This window comes from Saccopteryx bilineata, chromosome 11 (genome assembly GCF_036850765.1).
Source record: "Saccopteryx bilineata isolate mSacBil1 chromosome 11, mSacBil1_pri_phased_curated, whole genome shotgun sequence".
Classification (NCBI taxonomy): Eukaryota; Metazoa; Chordata; class Mammalia; order Chiroptera; family Emballonuridae; genus Saccopteryx; species Saccopteryx bilineata.
This window is the reverse complement of record NC_089500.1, coordinates 38845908-38860838: the sequence shown is the minus strand read 5'-3', so window position 1 is coordinate 38860838 and position 14931 is coordinate 38845908. Positions and strand designations below refer to the sequence as shown.

At 35.0% G+C, this 14931-nt stretch overlaps 1 pseudogene; it reads left to right on the top strand.

Moving 5' to 3' along the window:
• Positions 1-606: 606 nt before the first annotated feature.
• LOC136315042 (succinate dehydrogenase [ubiquinone] iron-sulfur subunit, mitochondrial pseudogene) lies at positions 607-6987 on the top strand (annotated as a pseudogene).
• Positions 6988-14931: the final 7944 nt, after the last annotated feature.

Sequence of the window (14931 nt, the reverse complement as noted above, 5' to 3'; positions counted from 1 at the left end):
AAAGGGCCGTTTGTAGTCTCTTATCCCCAGCTCTGACTTGTAGTCTCTTATCCCCAGCTCTGACGAAGGGAGAGCTGAGTGGACTAGCTTTGCATGATAAAAGTCTGCGTTTGTTACAAAGAGACTCCCAAAGGTTGAACAATGAAACGTGTTAATACAATCCATTTTTAAAAGCCATCTCTTACAAGCAAGATATAAATGGCTTTTTTTCCAATTGGAGATTGCCATTCTATTTGAAACAATTCAAATTGTGATAGAAAATTAATTTTATCTTTTCCTAAAAAACAGAGACTTATTTTCTTATGATATGTCAGGTATACTGATGAAGTCTAACTTACAGCTTTGGGGATTGTTGTATAAACAATTTCATGAGTTTTTAGCCTTATGTATACCATACACTTAGACTTGGATTAGCTAGAATTACAGCAGTTATTCTGTAAGAAATATCTTCTCCTTTGGAAAGAAACTTTTCAATACATACCTTTCTATTTTGATTATATATATATATATAATTTAAATAAATTTATATATTTCTTTTTTGAATTGCATTTATTAGGGTAACACTAGTTAAGATAATTATATGGGTTTCAGGTGCCCTTTTCTATAATGCATCTCTGTGCACCATACTGTGTTTTCACCTCCCGAGTCAAGTCGTTGACCATCACCATTTATGCCCTCTACCCTCCTTCACCTCCTACCCTCTGGCGATCACAACACTGTTGTCTGTGTCCACAAGTATGTTTTGTCCATTTTTGCACTCTGCCCACTTCCCTCTCCCAGCATACCCACACCCTCCGTAGCTGACAGCCTGGTCTTTATGAGTGGGTCTATTTCAATTTTGCTTGTTAGTTCATTTTGTTCATTAGATTCCACATACGAATGAAATTATATGGTACTTGTATTTTTCTGACTGTCTTATTTTATGTAGCATAATGAACTACAGGTCCATCCATGCTGTCACAAAAGGTTAAATTTTCTTTCTTTTTGTTGCTGTGTAGTATTAATTGTGTAAATGTACTACAGCTTTTTTATTCATTCATCTACTGATGGTCACTTTGGCTGTATCCATATCTTGGCTTTTGTAAATAATGCTGCAGTAAACACTTGGGGTGCATATAGTCTTTGGAATTGTTGCTTCATTCTTCTTAGGGTATATTCACAGAAGTGGATCATTGAGTCAAAAGACAGATCCATTTTTAATTTTTTGAGATAACTCCATACTGCTTTCCAAAGTGGCTTCATCAATCTGCATTTCCACCAACAGTGCATGAGGGTTTCCTTTTCTCCACACCCTTGCCAACACTTCTTTGTTGATTTATTGATAAGAGCCATTCTGACAGGTGTTAAGTGATATCTCACTATGGTTTTAATTTGCATTTCTCCGATAATTAGTGGCTTTGAGCATCTTTTCATATGTCTATCGTCCATCTGTACTTTCTCTTTGATGAAGTGTCTATTCAAGTTTTTGCCTATTTCTTAATTGAATTGTTTTTTGTACATTTTCATTAAATTTTATACCTTTTTCTAATTTATACCAATAAAATAATATTATAGTTAGTAATATGTGAGTAACTAAAAGTGATGTGAAATTATGTTTACTCAAAACAGAATAATAAATATTTTGAAGGGTTTAATTTCTTTATTAGCATAATAAAATATTTTGATACTATGTGAAATTACATTTTTTTCCTTCATTACATTACTTGAAAGCTCCAAATTCAAAATACTATGTTTGGGTTTTTCTGTTGTAGTAAGGAGACGGAAAGTTTATTAAAACAACTGAAGTATATAATACTACATGTGGATTTTTCTATGGTAACATTCTGATGCAAAGTATTCCTATTATTTATTATAAGCAAATTGTGTTTTTTAAAAAGTATGTTAACTAGAAGAGCAAATAATTTTCTTATAAATAAAAATACAAAATACAAGCAATTCTGTTATTTACCTTTAGAATAACAAGAGCTTATAGAGATATGGCATTATGTATATAAAATTTGCACCTTTTCACTCACTCAGATATAGAAAATATCTATTAAAAATGAAAAGAAAAATGTAGAACTCACTCATTGTTTTGTACAAATTCACTCTTGAATATACTTATATTTCTTGAATATACTTAAGATTTGCTATAATTTCTGAAAGAAAGTGATATAAAAATAAAAAAATAACCAATTGTCACATGGTATTAATAGGCATTATTATTTGTATTGTTATTCACAGTATACAAGCACTGTTGTGGTTAGTACCTTCTATGCTGACAAGAACGTAGGTCTGGTAGTAGTATACAGTTTTTGTTTTCATCTCTAATTATAGCTATAATTTCATTTCTGGTACGTATCTGTCTATGATGATAAGAAAGACTATATATGAGGAACCATTCATCTACATCATGACTTTGATAAGATTCTTGTTTGTTGCTACAGAAACTTAGATTGGGAACATAAGAATATTAACACTTGCAACCCCATTCTTTAATTCTTTCTTTATTTAGACACAAAATCAGATTTTAACTTTATTTGACTGCTTTACCTACATCACATATCTGATACCCCACTTCCATTCATGTTTTGCTTTACAAAGAGCATGGCTTAGCCTTGGCCGAATAGCTCAGTTTGTTGGAGCATTGCCCTGATGTGCAAAGGTTGTGGGTTCAACCCCCGGTTAGGGAACATACAGGAAAAAATGGATGTTTCTCTCTCTCTCTCTCTTTTTATCTTTCTCTCCCCCTTCTTATCTCTCTAAAATCAATAAAAGTAAATTTTAAAAAGAGAGTATCTTGGCAATTTGCATATCAGTAAAGGAGTAAAGCACATTGTATGTTGAATTTTTTTCTAAAAATATTTGCAGGACAGATTCTTCTCATCATAATGGCCATATCATGATATTGTAAAAATTATGCTGACTATATCTGTAATATATTAATGCTATAAAATTATTCAAAACTATGAAGTTAGCAGTTTTTCAGAACTCATCAGTGAACATATCTTCAAATAGATTAAACTTATTTTAATCCCTTAGGCAATAGTAAGTTATATAGGTCACAATAACTGGATTACTTTTTATGACTCATTTTTATGGTGCCTCACATAACTAAAAATGTGAAAAGGAGGCCCAGGTTTGCTTGACTTCATATTTCAGAGAAGTTTGTATTTGTCAGCCCGTCTTTTTACTGTCTATTGTTTGATGGCTAAAACATAAATCTTTCAACAGAAATATAAATTGTTTATATATATTCCCTCTATTTTTTTGTTTCTATTGATATAAAAGACTCTGGAAATTAGCAGTTAAGACAGGCAATATGACAGTGGGTAGATACAACAATAATTACTTTGATCATCCTAGGCAGAGATAGACAGGGACAGACAGACAGGAACGGAGAGAGATGAGAAGCATCAATCATTAGTTTTTCGTTGCACGTTGCGACTTCTTAGTTGTTCATTGATTGCTTTCTCATATGTGCCTTGACGGTGGGCCTTCAGCAGACTGAGTAACCCCTTGCTGGAGCCAGCTACCTTGGGTCCAAGCTGGTGAGCTTTTTGCTCAAGCCTGATGAGCCCGCGCTCAAGCTGGCGACCTCGTGGTCTCAAACCTGGGTCCTTGCGCATCCCAGTCCGACGTTCTATCCACTGTGCCACCATCTGGTCAGGCGCTAAAACTTTTTCTGTTTAAATTCCTTGTGGTTTCTTTCTTCTGACTGAACCGGAACTGATACAGAGTAAAATGCTGAATCTTATCGTTGGTGCATGTTTAACATTATTAGAAATTGCCCGGCAGTTTCCCAAACTGGTTGTTATCATTTTACACTCCCACCAAAAATATAGGAGTGTTCTTGTTAGCCTGTATTATTTCTTGCATTAGATATTATGTAGTCTTTTAAATTTTAGCTATTCCACTTTGTGTGTAATGGTTGCTGTGGTGTTATTTACAAATTCCTTGAAAATCAACAATGATGAACATCCTTTCATGTGCTTATTGGTTATTTAATATTCATTGTGAAAAGCTTTTCCAAGCCTTTGCCTATTTAAAAAAATAAGTTATCTTTTCATTCCTTGTTTATGGGAATCCTTGTATATTTAGTATTTCAGTCCATTATCAGACAAATGTATTGTGAATATTTTCACCCAGTCTGTGTCCTTTTTATTTCTCAATTGTGTCATTTGAGAGGCAGAAGTTTGTAATATCAATTAAAAAGTTTACAAATTTAAAAATTTTAGGTTTCTTTTTCTTTTTATATATTTTTAAAGAAATCTTTGGCCCTGGCCAGTTGGCTCAGCGGTAGAGCGTCGGCCTGGCGTGCGGGGGACCCGGGTTCGATTCCCGGCCAGGGCACATAGGAGAAGTGCCCATTGCTTCTCCACCCCCGCCCCCCTTCCTCTCTGTCTCTCTCTTCCCCTCCCGCAGCCAAGGCTCCATTGGAGCAAAGATGGCCCGGGCGCTGGGGATGGCTCCTTGGCCTCTGCCCCAGGCGCTAGAGTGGCTCTGTCGCGGCAGAGCGACGCCCCGGAGGGGCAGAGCATCGCCCCCTGGTGGGCAGAGCGTCGCCCCTGGTGGGCGAACCGCGTGAATCCCGGTCGGCGCATGCGGGAGTCTGTCTGACTGTCTCTCCCCGTTTCCAGCTTCAAGAAAGATAAAAAAAAAAAAAAAAAAAAGAAATCTTTGCCTAAAGTAAAATCATCAAAATAGTCTAGATGCTATCTTCTAAGTGCTCTGTACTTTATCTTTTTAAAAGGATTACCTCAAATATATTAATCTAATTAATTAATCTATATAAAATTACTATTTATGCATAGCGTAATAGTGAAGATTTATTTTTTCTTCCCATATTGCAATCTTGTTTATTCAGCACCATATAATCAAGATTTGTCTTCTCCATTGAATTGCAGAGAGACATTTTAATTCCTTTTCTTCCCTTTTAGCCAATGGTTATAACTAAAAGTGCAATACTGAACAGAAGACACACAACTAAACATCCTGCTCTGACTCCAAACTTAGGGTAAAAGCATGAAAAATTTTCCCAGTAAGTAGTTTCTTATTATAGCAGTAACATTCATCTACTGAAGAATATTTGGATTGTTTCCAGCTTTTGTCTACTATAAACAAGCTTCTATCAACTTTTATGTACTTGTTTTCATGTGAACATACGATTTCATTCCTCTTAGGTAAATGCCTACTAGTTGAATGGCTAGGTCATAATTTAATTGTATACTGAACTCCTAAAGATAGTCACAAGCTGTCTTTTAAGTGATTATACATTTTATATTCCAACCAGCAATGTATAAGAATCCACTTGTTCCTCATCTTTGCCAACACGTGATATCACTCTTTATAATCTTAGCCATTTTAATAAGTGTATAATAGAAGCTCATTTTGGTATTAATTTGCATTTTCTCTAATCACCAGTGATGTTGATCATTTTTTTATGTACTAGTTTGTCATCTATACATTAATTTTGGTGATTTGTCTGTTAAAATCACTTGTCCACTTTTTATTTATTATTTTAAAAAAATGGTTTTTGTATTGATTTGAGAAAGAAATAGAGGAAGGAAGGGGGTGAGAGAGACAGTAATATTGATCTTCTTCTGCATGTGTCTGAACCGGAGATGGAACCACTAACCTCTGCATTTTGGGATGATGCTCTAACCACTTAGCATCCAGCCAAGGCTCTTGTTCATTCTTCTTAGAAATTATACTGTTCCTTTACCATCATTGGTTTTTCTGGGCTCCTTCTATCCCTTATATATACAACTTTTAACATATTTTAAAATACTTGATTTGTAAATATTTTTCACATCTATGGCTTATATATTAATTCTCTGAATCTCTTTCAAAGAGAAGAAATTCTTATCCAAAATGAAGTATAAGTTCATATTGTTTTTCTCTGTAAACTTTGTTTTCTGTGTCATATCTAATCTCTGCACAACTCTTAAGTTTTAGAGCTATAGATTTTTTTATTCAGTATATGATTCATTTTGAGTTAATTTTTATATAAAGAGTAAGGTATGAATGAGGTTCATTTGAAGACATACAAGTATACAGTTTTTCCAGCATAATTTGTTGAAAAGGCTATCATTTCTTGATTGAATTGCCTTTGCTTGCTTATCAAAAAAATCATTTGACATTTGTTAGGACCAAGATCTCTGTGGTGGTTAGAGTCTTTCTGAGGCAACTATTGTAACTACAGCCCTCGGCAGAATCTGCTTTCAGGCCTGCTAAGGGGCCCAGGCAGCTGTAGCCACAGCTCTCTGAATCAAGAAATTTGCCATCAAACAATGGTATCCAAAGAAGACTAGAGGTAACCCTCATATGCAAACTTATAAAATGAATTTGAATAAATGTGGCCCTAGGATGCTTTAATAAAATTAAAATGCTTTAATAAAATTAAGAATGAAATAGATTCTACCTTGACTTCCTGAAGATCATACATAGAAGTTTCTCTGGCCTTTTTGCAATGAACATCAATAGAAGCAGCACTCTAACTTGCATCACAAGGGTTGACACTAACCGCAAAAAAGTCTCAAAAATATACCCTCTTCTATTTATATATGTGATAAAGGATTATGTTCCTGATTGGAGCAACTTGTATTCTCAGAACAAATCCACTGTGCCTTATTTGAAGAGGGGTGAGTCCTGGAAAGACAAACAGTGGTATCTGAAATCTACAGGAGGTCGGGAGAAACTGGGTGGGCTATACGAGTACATGCTCTGTGCCTACTGAAGTGCACCAGCTGCCCTGGCTACTAGTGGAATAAAGACAAGTATTTGGGACCTGTGGTTCTTATGCAGGTTGATCACTGGATGATCAACTCCAGAGGCAACACCATGAAGGAGCACCAGGCCAAGCTGCCGGACCCCTTCTCTTTGTATTCCTGCCACACCATCATGAACTACACAAGAACCTGTTTTAAGGAGCTAAATCCAGGGGAAGCTATTGCAAGATCTAGAAAATTATGCCAACTACAAGGAGGAAAAAAACCCTCAGCTTAACTGTTCTCATGCTAAATGTGATTTGTAACAAGCTCAGCTGAACATAATTTACATCCAATTTGAGTTCTTTCACAGGTCTTGATTTTCCATTAGTACGGTATGTATAATAAAAATTTTAAGAAATAAATAAATAAATGTTATTCTGTTCTTTAAACAAAGAAAGTCATTCGGTCTTATATGTGGCAGTCTATTTATAGATTTTTAATCATCTCAAGAGATGCAGAAACATCATTAAGTAAGAATAAATATTTAAGTATGATTTCCAAAAAACCCAACAAATATAGATAAAAGGAATTTTGCTTAAACTGACAAAGAACATTCACAAATACCTAATATACACATTATATGTAATGATAATATATTTTAAACTTTTCTTTAATCATTACAAAGGTAGTGACTATTACTTTTAATCAGTATGATAAGGCAAGAAAAATAAATAAAATTATGTGTATTTGAAAAGAAAAAATAAACTTACATTTTCATAGATTATGTAATTATTTAAGTTGAAAACCTACAGTGAATTATAGATGTGTTTGAAATTTATAAATTTAGCAAAATCATGGATAAATAATTTAATTACATATAATTTATGTAATTTAAAAACATTACTAACATTAACCAAATATAAAAGTCTTACAAAACATGTAATGTTTTTTATGAGGAAAATTTGGAAAAACTTATGGAAATGAGAGTGTATATACCATGCTAATAGAAAAGTTAGTATATTATAAATGCTTTACAAATTTATTTATGTATTTTCTTTAATTTTAAGTAAAAGTTAGAAAATATTTTCTTATAAATGACATGAGATTTAATAACACTAGAAATTCTAGATATGAGTGATATAGAATAGTCAAGGTATTCTTGACCAAGAAGAAAAGGAGAAGACTTACCATACTAGATACCCAGTGTTAATGTAAAGTTAAAATGACAAGACATTTTTGCATTGGGGCAAATAAAGGAAACAGACCAATGAAGAAAGTAAATGATAGAGAAACACACCCATATATGGACAGTTTACATCTGACCAAGTTAGATGCAATGCAATGAGTTATAGAAAGGATGAACTATTAAAGAATTCAATTTTTTTGGTAAAACTATTTATTTATATGACAAATTATATTGGATCCTTATATCATTCTTATTTTATATCATTTCCAAAAGAACTAAAAATTGACATATAAAATGTACAACTATAAAGGTTTCAGATGATAACATGGAAAACTGTGCATGCTTGGAGAGGAAAAATTACTTCCTTAAACAAGACACAGAGAGCATAAAACATAAGTTAAAGTTTAAGCATTTGACTTGCATTAAATTTGAGAACATCTATTAATCAAAAGACTAAGTTAATCACAAAGTAAAAGATATTTGTAATGTGTGAACACACCGATACACACACATATCCATGATAAGTTATTATCTATATTTATATATAATTGAGTATTATAGAAGATATAAATATAATGCACAGAAATAATAAAAAAAGATAAACAAACTAATGGTCAAAATAATTGAAGAGGCATTGCCAGGAAGATGAAATATGAATGTTTTCCATCAAAGGTGTTAAAAATTAATTGGCACACTGGTATTAAAAACTACAATAAAACAAAATTTCATCATCAATTTGGCAAAAAGTAAGTCAAGAAATATAAAGTTTTTGCCTGACTAGGCAGTGGAACAATGGTTAAAGCATTGGAGTAGGACACAGAGGACTCAGGTTCAAAACCCCGAGGTCGCCAGCTTGAGCTCAAGGTCACTGGCTTGAGCAAGGGGTCACTCATGCTGCTATAGCCCCCCCGCCCCCATCAAGGCACATATGAGAAAGCATCAATGAATAACTAAGGTGCCACAATGAAGAATTGATGCTTCTCATCTCCCTCCCTTCCAGTCTGTCTGTACCTATCTGTCCCTCTCTCTGTCTTTCTCTGTCTCTGTCACACACACACACACACACACACACACACACAGAAATATAAAGTTTCAATGAAGATAAACAGCAAAAAAAAACTGCTGATGGGATCATAAATTAGAATAACCACCTTGAAAAATAATTTGCCATCATCTAAAGTTGAACAAGTGCATATAATATAATCAATCAATCCATCCTAGGTATTTACCCTGTAGAAAACTTGAACACACACACCAGAAGACATGCTCAAGAATACTCATAGAAGCTTTGTTTGCAAAAACAAGATAAAACAAAATAAAATCCCCACAGCAAGGTGATGTCAATAAGAGAAAGAATTGAAGACATTGTATGGTAATCTTATAATAACTACTTTACAGAAATGGAAATAAATGCAATGCATCTCTGGGTGTCAAGGTCTCAGGAATATAAAGTGGAGTAAAACTGCAAGTCACTTAATTATACAGCTAATATCATTTATATGAATGTCAAAAAGTAGAAAACTAAATACATTATGTGACAAACATCACAGACTAAAAGTAAAGAGAATGAAAAACACAAAGTCAGGATTACCTATTCTTAATATAGATGTTGTGAGACTTTAAACATATCTAAATTTCTATTTCTTAGACTGTAGCAGGTACATTAATGTTTTTTCCACTGTCATGCTTTTATCATACACATGTACTATAACTTTACTTGTATGTGTTTAATATGTATTATGTATATAAAATGTTATATTTTAATATAATGCATATTAAATGTAATTATGTCATAGTATAATATATTAAATAATATATAATATATTAAATGTAAAACATATTTTCTTAAATATACAATTAAATGAAGACAATAGGTTAATACATAGATTATTATGTGTAGTTAAGTTACCATGTAAATATGAGGGTGGAATAAATATTCTCTGAGTGATCAATCAGGTCTTAGAATTTTTATCACAAAAAGTTTAATTTTGAAAGTAGCAATCTTGAAGAAAGCATTTTAGCAAAAACGAAGTACATATACTGGGAATTAAGTATGAATGAAAAATAGAAAAATCTGTTGCAAAGTTAAGTCTAACTTTATGTGGAAATAAATCTCAACTTCTCTACATTAAGTGAAACAAATTGGAATTAAGAAGTATAATTAATAGATTAGTCAAAATATTTTAACTAAATATCACAAAAACAGTGTGTGATTTTCAAATGTTAACATATTTTTACTCATTACAGAACTTGGGTTACAACACAGTTCTGTTCCTACGATGGTGATGTAACCCGAATTATGGTGTAAGTCAATCGAAACATACCTTAGCCGAAGTCACTTACCTATCCTAATACAGTTGTAAGATAATAATTTAGAACATAAAAACATAACTAACCCACAGAAAAAGGAAAAGGACATAAGTATACTATACTGTACACTGTACTGTATTAACAGAAAAAAAATGAGTATGAAAATAATTCCTTAACTTTATTCCTGTGGTTGGTTTGCACACTGGAAGAAGCATTGCAAGGTGGGAAAGAGTAACCTATTGGGAGGAGGAAGCTGGAGAGGCAGGAGAACCTACAAAAGGTTCTGGAGATACTGGGTCAGGTGAATCAGGGTTGCCTAAGGAACATGCAGGAGACACTGGAGATGAATATACATGAACTACAGGTGTTTTATTTCAAGAAGCAGCTGATGTAGAAGGTACAGGAACTGTAGCAGGCCTCTCTACCTTCTTCCAGAGTTGTTCCAGGCTAGTCTGAAAGGTTGATGACTTCTTCTTTTCCAAAATCTGCCTATAGCATTGCAAGGCATTCATAACAGCTCTGTAGATCTTACTGAATCTGTCATCTCTGGGGTCCTCAGCCTGAAATTTTGCCAACCTATCCTTTACCATAGAAAAACCTTCTGCCAAACCCTTGGTGGCAAATCTCTTGGGTTCTGGGGTTTTTATCTCTTCCTCTTCAATTGGCTGCTTCTCCTGCTGAACGAGGCCCTCAGCAGACAGCTCCTCTCCAGGTGATGCCAGTAGCTCTGTGACATCCATCATGATGGCTTTGCTCTTCCTTGAAGCACTACCACCTGAAGACTCAGACTTTCATTTCTTTCATTTAGGAGCCATAATAAGGGCAAAAAAGTTGCATAACAAAACAACATAAATGAAACATACTTTTAACAGTCAAAAATGGTATAAGTAAGCATACTGGGGGATGCCAACTCCCTCACTTATATGTCTCATTACTGCATATTCTCCCTCCGCACACAACCAAATTAGTTAGTCCATGTAATCTACAAGTACAATGCTAAAGGCATAGCTGAAACACTCACGTCTCTATTTTTTTAAAGTTTTTATGGGAGTGAGCGTTGTAAATTCAAAACGTCGTATGTCATGACTATCATAACCCAAGGGCCCCCTTACATAGGTAAGATGGAATGGAAGGGCATGTTAAATTTATTGGCATGAAGATCTGTTGGCATGAAAAGAATCAGAGTACCAACATAGTATGAAGGCAACAGGAGAGTAACAGGAATAGAAGTTAAAACAAAACAAAGGATACAATAGAAAAATATATATTGGTTTCTGTCTCCAGCTTCTGACACAGCTTTTGAAATGCTTATAACTTTCTGGGCGATAAAAGTGTCTTTTGAGATGACCCAAGTGTGCTCCTAGATGGCTCCTGGATGAGGACTGCTCACAAGAAAGACCAAGCTATAATTAGAAGCTTGGAATATTCAGACCCACTCCCTTCTCTCTTAAGGGAAAAGGGCTGAAAATGGAGTCAATGATCAACGATGTTGAGACGATGGAGCCTTTGTAGAATCCCAGAAGAACAGGGTTCAAGGAGCTTCTGGGTTGGTGAACACATGAAGGTGCTGGAAAGTGACACACACAGAGGTCACAGTCTTGTGTCTCTTCCCACATTTCTTGCCTATAGACGCTTCTTAGCTGGCTATTCATCTGTATTCTTTGTCACTTCCTTTAATAAAGTCGTAAACATAAATGTTTCCTGAGTTCTGTGAGCCATTGTAGCAAATGAATCAAACCCAAGAAGAAGGTCGTTGGAATTACCATCAATAGTCAGAAACACAGGTGACAACCCTGGGATTGCAACCGGTGTGTGTGGTGGGGGCTGGAGAAAAATGAGTGTCTCATGGGACTAATCCCTTAATCTGTGGGATCTGATGTAATCTCAATTAAACAGTGTCAGAATTGAGTTGAACTGTAGGAAAGACACCTAGCTGGTGGCCGAGAATTGCTTGATATGGGGAAAATCTCCACATATTTGGTGACCAGAAATGCCATAAGTAAAGTGTTCTGTGTGAGTATGGCAATAAAAGTTGGGCACTCAGGAAAGAGACTGCACTGTGGTTTTCTTTACACAAGAAACCTCTTGTGTACCCATAAAGGTGAACTGTGTAATTAGCTCAATTATATCTACATTAAGTTAGGAAAAGGCAGTGTAATAATGCACCTACATGAACTGAGCAATGAAAAGAGATGCAACTGATCAGATGGAAAACGATTCAGACCAGATGATCGGGCTTGCTTGCTTTTAGACAGCTGGGACTCAGTGGACCTTTTGAAACGGGAGTAAGGTGAACAGATTTGTGTTTTAATAAAAATCACTCCTTTGTGAGGTAGAGAAAGGCTTCTAAGGTATAAGAAAAGGGCCTAGGGCAAAACTCAGAGAATAGCAAATTTAAAGTCTAGATGGAGGCAAAAGGGGTTTTGAGACAACAAAGCGAAGTGAGCTTAAAGGTCTGAACCAGGAAGAAGGAGCAGCAGGAGACAGGATGAGGTTACCTGGGCCAAGGTGGGCACTTGCAAGGCAGAAAATGATCAATAGTGTCCAATGTGTCAAAAACAGAGAGCTGCTGTCAGATCATTGAGTTTTGCAATTAGGAGGTTATGGGTGAATTTTCCCAGTTGCAGTTTTACTGGTATATTTGATTGTGGAAGCCTTATTTTGTGTTTCAAGTATAAATGGGATTTGAAGAAGTAGTCACAGTATGTAGAATACATTTAATTTTATCTGAAAACAAGAGACAGAGGGAGAAACTGACTTGAGGATAAGCAAGATGAAAGTAAAATGTCATGTTGTTGTTTTTTTATTTTTTAAGAAAAATCTCTTACCTCATATTCCCAGAGTACATTTTTTAAAAGGTCTCCCGCTGAAGCATTTATTGCCCTTGCCTTGTTAATGATAAATTTAACTATGTACCTATGACTGTACTCTCAACAAGTTGATGAACTCTTGGAAGTCATGAATTATATTTTAGTCACTATTTTCATCTCCATTGCATGTACTTTCTAGATGCATAAGAAATGAGAATTTAAAAAAATTTAATTCATCAGAAGGTAGTATTTCAGCTTCCAAATGATTCTCAGGTATTTTATTTTGAACAGCAAATCTTGTAAAGTAGTGAAATATCCCAACTATATATTTTTTTCTTTTTTTAAAAATATTTTTATTAATTGATTTCAAAGAGAGAAGAAGGAAGAGAGAGTGACAGAAACATCAATCTGCTTCTGCACATGCTCCAACCAGGGATTGACCTGGCAACCCCTACATATAGGGAAGATGCTCGAACCAATGGGCCATCCGGCCAGGACCCAACAAAAGTTTTCTAATGAGAAGCAGTGCAATACAGAGTTGGTCCCAGAGCAGTAGCACCAGCATCACCTGAGAACTTGTAAGAATGGCCAGTTCTCAGGCCATACCCCAACCTACTAAATAGAAACTTTTGCAGCTAGGGCCCAGCAATCTGTGTTTTTACATGCCCTCCAATTCATTCTGATTTGCTCTACCATTTGAGATCCATTGATAAAGAGAAATAAAAAGACCCTTGGAATTAACCAAACCTGTTTTCATGTCACACTTTTGTCACCTATAAACTGTGTGAGGAAAAAAATTGTTTTTCTACACTTCCACGTCCCTTGGCTAGTTTAATAATTAAATTCACATAAAACAAATTAACAGAAGAGAAACAAATTTAATTTTATACATATGGGAGCCCCATAAAAATATGAGACCAAAGGGCAAATCTGGCAGTTGAGGCTTATATGCCATCCTGAGCTAATAATGGGATAGGGACCAGGGGTGTCAAAGGGGAGGTGGCACTTTGTGAGACTATAAGAGTAGATGATTAGTAATAAAGTGTTTGCCCTGCCATACAGATAAGTTTTCAGATAAAAAGCTAGCTCTGGTAATGGCTTTCTAGGCCAAGACCCTATCCAAATTCTTTCAGGTAGTTAGAGAGGGGAAAGATTTTGTGTATGCTGGGTCTCGATTGCCTTTAGATTAAAGTAATTCTCATGCCAAAGTGGCATAATTTGGGGTGGCAAAGACAGCTCCCCTTCAGCTGCATGCAGGTAGCATGCTTTTAATAACTCCAGAGTTCAGTTTCCTTAAGCAGGATGGGAGCTACTTGAAGAATTGTTATAAGTGAGTGATAAAATAGATGAAAGCAATTAGCCCATTATCTCACACAATGTCAATATTAAATAAATGTGAATTTTTCTACTTAATATGGAAAGTGTTGCTATTATGAAATTATGTATTTTATTGATTTTTACAGAGAGAAAAAGAAACATCTATTTGTTTTTATTTTAATTACTGTTATTTGTTTTTTGTTTTGTTTTGTTTCTTAGCAAAAGAGAGAGGAACAGACTGACAGACAAGAAGGAAGAGAGATGAGAAGCATCAACTCATTGTTGCAGCACCTTAGTTGTTCTTTGATTGCTTTCTCACAGGTGCCTTGACAGGGGTCTCCAGCCAAGCCAAAGACCCCTTGCTTAAGTCAGTGACCTTGGGCTTCAAACCAGTGACCACACAGTCATGTCTATGATCTCATACTCAAACAAGTGACCCTGTGCTCAAGCTGGTGAGCCCATGTTCAAGCCAAGGACCTCAGGGTTTTGAATCTAAATCCTCAGCATCCCAGCTTTTTGCTCTATTTACTATGCCACTGCCTGGTCAGCTGAGAAACATCTATTTGTTTCTCCACTTATTCATGTATTCATTGGTTGCTCCTTAAGTGTCCTGACC